Consider the following 8,667-nt stretch of genomic DNA (forward strand, 5'->3'; position numbering starts at 1 on the left):
GCGCCGCGCCGGCCGCCGCGCTTCCTGTCAGGCTCGGCTCTCCCGGCTCCCGCCGCGCCCCTGCGCCCGCGGCCATGGTGCCGGCAGCCCGTGGGCCGGGCCGGGCCCAGCGCTGCGCCCCGCGGGGCCGCCCCTGAGCCGGGCCGGTGCGCGGGGCTGCGGGCCCAGGCCGGGAGGCCGCGCCCAGTGCCGCCGCCGCCAGCCCCCGGCCGGGAGCCGCCTCGGCCCTGCGGTCACCCGGATGCCTTTTCCCGGCAGTTTCCTCCGGAGCTACGCTGAGTTGGCTCCGCTGCAGCTCCCGAGAGTGAAGGCTGTGATCGGTGATGGGCGCACAGAGAAAAGCTCCCCAGGAGCCCGGCTGCCCTTGGAGCTCTCAGCGCCTTCAGCCGTACCGAGCGCTGGGACCCAGGCCCGAACCTCCCAGGCCCTGCCGACCGTGAAACAACTCATCTGTCATCGCACAGGTAACGTATCCACAGCAAGGCAGCCGGTTCGGATTGCTGTAAACGACGTAAACCCATCCTCTCCCACTGAAAACGGACAAAGCTTAATGTGTTTACAAGCAGCAAGAGGGCAGAAGTTAACTGGGAACTTCACGAGGAGAATTGCAAAGCAGTGCAAGGGGACAGGAACCCCTGCCCAGGCTGCCCTAACAGCGACAGTGAACCTGCTGTACCTCATGTTTGCTGAACTTTTCCTTGTTTTCCTTTTTGCAGATGCTCACACACTGCTCCTGAGAACCAGTACCGGTGCTTTAGGCCTTTTCATTTCGGTATTATAAAGTGTGGCTATAGTAGTGCTTCAGGTTGAGATCCTTAGCCTCACTGAGCTACAGACCTGTGCCTTACCTTTTCCTTATCAACTCCTTTGTTGGAATTATTATAATTGTAATTTGCATTTTCCTATCACTCTGGCTCTTAATTAATGCCTAATGGATAATTGGCCTGAGGATCAGCAGTATCATGTTGGGTGTACCTGGAATGAGAGAAATGGATGTCATAATAAATACTTCTACTGTGCTAGAGATGCAGAAATAATAAGTGGTACAAAGTTTGCCTGTAGGTGAGAAGGCCCCACACTCAGCCCAGCAGTATCTGTCTGTTCTGCAGATACAGCCTGTTTCACATGTGTCTGTGCAACTTTAAATGGCATAATAAATCACACAACATTTTTCACATCTAAATTCTTTGTAATCTAACCAGACAATTCTTAAACCTTTAATGGACCCAAGATTGTAAAATCATTTCATCTGGGGTTTTGAGCAGTAATCCTCAAATTATGGGTCTGTAAAGGCAATAATGGAATGTTTCATAAAAGAATTTTTCCTTGGTGAGTCTATTATTATAATTTGAAAAACATATACAGTCACTTCTATATTCTGCATTAACCTTTTTTGTGATAATTATGAGTAAGTTATATCTCTCATTTCCATTAAATAACACCTTTGCATCTCACAAAAACAGCACACTGTATAGGATTGAAAGCAAAATGATGGCTGCAGACTCCTTTTTTAACAGATTGTGTCCATGCCACTAACTTGTTAAGATAAAATCCACTCAGTTTAGAGTTATACTTTGATGTTCACATAGGACTAATTTAAAATTTTGAGACCTGATTTTCAGTCACACACTTTTGTGTTGACATAAATATATGTATATTTTAGAAAACATATATGAATGTAGATATGTGTATGCTCCATCATCTGCTGGCCTGGGGGAATTAATTATCACATCACAACATCTACCTTGAAAACACACTCCATCCTAGGTGCTCTACTTCAGGGTGATTTGCAGATTATTTTAAAATCCCTTTAAAACAGTTGTGCCAAACTGAATCATTGCTCAAGCCACGTGTCAAACCTTCATATCCCATTTCAAAACATGGTGCAGAGATGGCTCTAGGAGTAGATGTTATACATTATGTATGCTGGAGCTATAGGTACATTCATTCATTTTAATGCTTTTGACAGAATTGGATCACAAAAAAGTCATGTTACACCACCAAAATAAAATTTTGATAAAGGTTTACTGAGTGTAGTCGAAAGATATTACAATTTTTTAAAATATGCATTAGAAAAATGAAGACATAAGATTATGGATTCCATCAACATTAGTAGTAAAACATTAAAATAAAAAACATTAGCCTATCCATGTGTGTAATACCTGTCTTATTCTCATTACATGTCATTTTATTACTTTCACATCAGTTCCCCCTGTACCTAGTTTTTGTAACTAATAAAACTAATGCTTCTTTTACAAGCATCTGTATTAATGGATTAATTTGGTTGAGATGTCTTTAAACTAAGACTATAATTTTACCATTTCCACAAGTAATTTATATGCATTATCTCCTTTTCAGCATGTATCAGTTTCAATGCATGTACAGCCTTGTGCAGATCAGCAAGGCTGTGATCCCATAATAATCACCACTGTTCTCTTTTGACAGCTGGCATTAAAGAAAGTTGGGTAGAAAACATTAGGTGTGGTGAGACATTATTTGTTCATCCCTGGGTTTATTGCATCACTGCACAGCACTCTCGAGCTGCATTTAATAAGGTTTACATTTAGTGACAACTGCACTCTCCCTGAAAGAGAAGGAAATTCTCAAGGGTGCTTTGCTGCAACAACTTTAACACTATTTCAGCCTTGATCCATTACAGATCATTACTAAACTCCACAGTGATCTATTTTCCTTCCTCTTCTTTAGGAATTTGTTATTCATTAATTCTGTGTAGAGCTGAAAAAAGCCTGTTATAATTCACATTCATTTCATGAAATGTGATGGGAATAAATATGAGCAATTTGGTATCACAGGAGGGCAAATACAAATTGTTTGATGGAGAAATAGTGTAAGAACATCACCAATGTATAGGCAAAGACAGTGCAAAGCTGTGATATTCCTCTATTACACTGAACATTCTATGAAATTCTGAGCTTGCATCAAGCAGACCAGATTATGAGCAGCAATTACATTAGGGTAATTGCTTGAAAAACAAAATAAAATTATTCTCTCTTGAAAGGGTTCAGTTGTCTTTGTAACTACTATCAAGGCAGCATTAATTGCATATTAGGGGTTTTTTTATACTTGTAACTTAGCTCTCTTAACAAAACTGAAGGTCCACACAACCTCTCCATTAAGTAAATTATGTCTCATTTGTGTTTAATTGTGTTACTAAGATCAGATTTTTGAAACATGCAACATAATTACAGAGGAGGATTAGAGTTGTCTGTGTTTCAAATACTTACAGAGATCATTGGAGGAAGTTTATCACAGTTCCTTAACACATTTTTTAAGCTGCACTTTATCATTAAGCTCCACTGGACAAGTCATTCCAGACACCTGAAAAAAGAAGCCAGGCCACAACCAGCACTGTTTTATTTCTCTCTTCTTTGTGGCTTTAAATATTTTCAGTGTGATTGGGTTTTTAATCTCAAGTTGCTGCTTTATGTCAGGAATTGTGACAGCTGTTTCAGCTGCCATCCATCACAGGCCAGCACAGCTCACTCATCCCTGTGCCCTGGAATCTCTGAGCTCCTGCCAGTGCCCTGCACACACAGGAATTCTGCAGCTCTCACAGGGACAGGGAGCTCCTGCACATGGATTTCACTTGTGGTGCCACCCTGAAAGGTTGTTTCACCATCACATCTCCCACCTCCCTGCTGACTTTGTCTTCTAGGATGCTGAACTGATTTCTCTCTTCTGCCAGTTCCTTCAAATCTACTGATGAGATGAGTTTGGATAATTTAGTTTAGTTTATGATAGATCCTTTTGTGCTTTGGTTATATTAGGGGCTTACTCCCTCTGGTAGCTGGAGTCTTAAAGGATTTACCATTTTCCTTGACATACAAAATGTTTGGTAAATGAGGGCTAAAGTGACTCAAGAAGTCTCTTCTGCTTGTAAATCATAGAAGAGCAGTACTAAAATAAGGCTGAATCACATTTTAGGTGAATTAATGTGTTTTCAGACCCCTTCACCTGCAAAAATTCACAGAAATAACAGGCTCAGTGGGGCCTGAAGTTGTCTTTATTACTTTACTTCTTTTCTACAAAAGGAAATGGAACAAACTATCAATACATTCTTATCCAACATATACTAGCTGCATGAGTTACTAGGCTTATTTTAGAATTTAAGTAGGAGATCAAACAGATTGGAATTAGGAGCATGAAAGCTCCTCTAACTCACAGAATGAATGCACATTAAAGCTATCTCCTAGGGAGAGAACAAATATCTTTGCTCAGAATAAATACTGTTATCAGAACAGATGAAAATAGCCACCTGAGGTTGCTCAGCAATGTGCTCCCAGCCTCCAATTCTGTTAAAAAGAAAGGAAAAAAAAATAGAAATTACTTAAAGTGTTACATACAATCAGGCTTATCTAAAATGGAGCATGCACAGAAAAGCAAATTAGGACTGAACAGACACTTCAGATCAGTTCAGTGACTGTTTTTTGTGCTGTGGAGAAGGGTTGTAAACTACTGCAGTGCAGATGCAGAGGCTGCAGAGCAGCTCCCCTGTCACACCACCCTGTAGTGTTCCCCCTACCAGCCCAGAAAATGCTCTCTGCTGCAGTGCTACCCATTAGCTGGGAACACCAATAATTCCTAGACCTGTCTTCCATCCATTCTTACAGCTGGGAAACTTGTGCAAAGATTCAGCCAGAGCAGGCTGGTCAGCAAACTGCTGGCTGAGGAGTGGTGCAGCAAGGAACTCAGAGCTGGTGTCACTATCACATTTTCTGAAAAATCCCTTTGCCAGGATTTCTTCTCCTGGGGAGCTGAGAAGCCTCAGAGAAAAATGAAAACAATAATTATCTGATTGCTTCTCGTGTGTTTGCTGCTTTAGAATGTGGTTTGGACATTGGTTACCAACTGGTCATTGTTTGATTGGTTTCATGTGAAATGTTTTGACTTAATGACCAATCACAGCCAGCTGTGTCAGGGCTCTGGAGAGAATCATGAGTTTTTCATAAATATCTTTTAGCCTTCAGTCTGTATCCTTTGTCTATTCTTTAGTATAGCATTCTTTTCTATAATATAGTAACATAAAATAATAAATTAGCCCTCTAAGAACATGGAATCAGATTCATTCATTCATTCCTCCCAATGACGGGGGACCCAGAAAATACCACAGAGCTGGTGCTCTGCCATTTCACCAAGAAGCTCTGGGTTAACAATCACAGCAACACTGACAGAACAGCTCTGAACCAGACTACAAGCACTGCAGCCATGCCACTGTCAACTGAATAAAAGCTGCAGTCTATACACTTACTATGGACTGCCTTTTTACTTACACCCAATTACCAGTTGGGTGGGAAAAGCACAGTAGAGAGTAAGGATAGCCAGTCTTCTCCCATTTCATTGACAATTAAATACTTTTTTTATTTCCTACTACTTGTGTAACCAATAGCTAAAATTTAGTGTCTCTGGCTAGTCTTCATTAAAATTTGGCCCAGATACTTAAGGGGCTTATTTGGCCCTAAAAAATGCAATTTGTGTTTCACCTGTCTCAGGAGTTGTCACTAAGACTGATGTATGGCTTTGTTTCTCTTATTTGTCTACTATAATTATATTTTTCAAGTTCCAATGGTATATTTTGGAGTATAAATTTCTGTTACACCCATTCTGCATGAAGGGTTGGACTTCTTATTCGCTGCAAAACCCCTCATAGTTTTAAAAGTCCTAATGATTTTACAGTCTGAAGGTATCCTTGGAATCAACTAGAATAATTATTACTGAAATTCTAAATTTTCTTCCTAATGTTCTCAATATATATTCATAGCACAGTGTTTTTGTGTGCTTAAAAGAGCAAATTACATCTTATTTCCTAAAGCTCTTCTTAAAATCAGTAGACTGATAACACAGCAAGAATTTAGAACTGTGCCTCAGTGAAACTGTTCCACAGAGAGAGTGAAAAAGGATAGAAATGGAAATAAATAGGAAATAAAAGGAAATAAAAGGAAAGACAATTTATTAGTGTATCAGTGTAATTAGTGATTAGCTAATTTCACTAAAAGATAAGTTTAAAGCACTAAGAAAGAAGACATACCAAGCTGTGTTAAAGTGTGGATGTCTGATCTTTACCCAGGCTGAGCCAACACTTACCAGGCAGAGATCACAGAACATCTCCAGTCCATCACTACTGAGTCATGAGGTGGATTTCCATGACACAGAATGCTCTGCTCTCTTTGGTTTGTCCCCTGGATCATCAAACACTGTCCTTCTGGATCCTCAGTGATCCTGCCAGCCATTGACAGTGACAGCTAGAGTGGCAAAAACTGGTAGCATGCCATCAAGGGTGGTGGGCTCACAGCTGGGATGGGGAATTACCCCTGCCCTGGAGGTGTAATGTTTTCATCTCTGTTCCATGCTGCCTAGGCTGGTTGTATTATTGCACGTTGTACAAAATTTCTAAAAAGTAAAATCTTTATACAAGTGAAATCCGATAAATATAAAACCCAGTAATGTTTTCACAAACCAGCATGCTACATTACAGAGAGGAGAGAAAAAAAAGGATAATCATAAACCATGGAACAAAACTACTGTCAGAGATTTCTAGAAAAATCAAAGCTGCTTCAACATTCAATGGAGTTTAAAACCATGAAAAGTCAGATTTTCTCATGCATAAAGAAAACTCTGTAATCAAATATATCCTTTAACTATGACACAGTCTGTGCAGCAGAGCTGTGGATCCTACTTGTATGTTCCAACCAAAGCATGAAAATAAGAGAAGAGCCTGTGACGAGTTGAAGAACGAGAAGGGCAAATCATTTCAACAGCTGAACAATGAGTGAACAGGACTGTGGATTGAGCTGTAAGTATGCCTAGAGAGAAGGAAAAAAAAGGGCAGCGGGTATGAGGATAATCAGTGATTTAGATGATCAAAATTGTTTTAAGAGAGCATTGGTACTTGTTTTGACAAAGCTTAAACTATACCTATTGTTAGGACACAACATCATCTGTGAACCCAATGCCTGAGGCAGTGAGATATTTGTCAAAAATTGGAAGACAATATCAAGAAAATTTCTGCCTGTGCACCTCCATGTTAGTGAAGGTTGAGTCATCTGGGATCCCCTTTCATACACTGTGGCAATGTTCCTCACTCAGGGTAACCAAATGTTGAATTTTACAGGCAACCTCAACAAGGGAAGAGGTGCGAATCTTGACTCCATATTTCAGAAGGCTGATTTATTATTTTATTATATATATGAAATTAAAAGAAAATGATATATTAAAACTCTACTAAAAGAATAGAAGAAAGGATTTCATCAGAAGGCTTGAAAGGAATAGAAAGGAATGGAATGATAATAAAACCTTGTGACTGACCAGAGAGTCCAAGCCAGCTGACTGTGACTGGCCATTAATTAGAAACAACCACATGAGACCAATCCCAGATGCACCTGTTGCATTCCACAGCAGCAGATAACCATTGTTTACATTTTGTTCCTGAGGCCTCCCAGCTTCTCAGGAGGAAATATCCTAAGGAAAGGATTTTTCATAAAATGTGTCTGTGACAATACACATCAGCCTCTGACAGGGATCAGTGGTGCTCCCCTGAGCTGGCATTCATTCACTCATTCATCCCCAGGGCAGCAGTGCCAGGGCTGCATGCAGAGCTCCCCAAGGGGGCATCCCCTCCCCAGCATCCACGTGGCTGTCAAACATTCCAGCTATCTCCTCAGCAGAAAATAAAGGTGCCAGATAGGGCAGCCGACTAAATTAATGAAAAATATTATTTTAATAAAAATTAGGAAATAAAATCAAAGAAAACTGCAGTGAAACCACTTAGGATAGAATCCATGAGTGTCTATCGTGACAGATGAACAGGGATGCTGCAAAAGGTACCTACTTAAAATCACAATTACCTGAAGGTAACTACAACTTTACTAAATAAATAATTTCTGTACAGAGTTCTCACTCTGGGAAATCTCAGAACCAATCATATTTCAGAGGGCACAGGGGAGAATCCTGCAACAGGCAACAATAATAAAATCAATTTATACATACGTTGCTCCATATGTTGCTCTATATTTATATATTGCACATTTATGAATTCTTTTAAACAGGAAACAATCAAGCTGATAAAACCACTGGGGTCACAAATCCTAAATTGAAAGTAGCTAACAGAAAAGTTCTTTGCTCTTGTACAGATTTGAGAGGACTCCAGGGTAACACAGCATACATAGCACAGAAAATCCCATGATCTCCAGATTGGTGCACACATCTGCAGTGATCAGTGTTCAAATACCCTTCATTAGGGCGCTTCTTCCCATTGTGATTGTTCTGCCCATGGCAGGGGAGGTGCTGTAAAGATTAAACCAGCTTTAAAACCTGTTTGAATAAAATACCCAAGTATTCATTTATATTTAAATTTGTATTCACATTGTCAGACTCACACATGAGATGTTTATAGATTTTTCAGTTACTATCTCACACAACCAATTGTTTTGGGAGTTAACTGTAATTAGCTTTTATAAATCTATCATTATTCACAGACCCTCTTGGAACAAATGAACAAAACTATGTGTATGCATTTGTTTTGTTGACTACCAAAAGTATGGCAGCTCACATATAATTGTCATGTAACTTGGAAAACCTACTCCTTTTAAACTATTCCTTTACTATAGTAATTTGCCAGCATTCATAAATGACAGTAATTACAACAATTGC

The sequence above is a fragment of the Ammospiza nelsoni genome, chromosome 13, assembly GCF_027579445.1.
Source record: "Ammospiza nelsoni isolate bAmmNel1 chromosome 13, bAmmNel1.pri, whole genome shotgun sequence".
NCBI lineage: Eukaryota > Metazoa > Chordata > Aves > Passeriformes > Passerellidae > Ammospiza > Ammospiza nelsoni.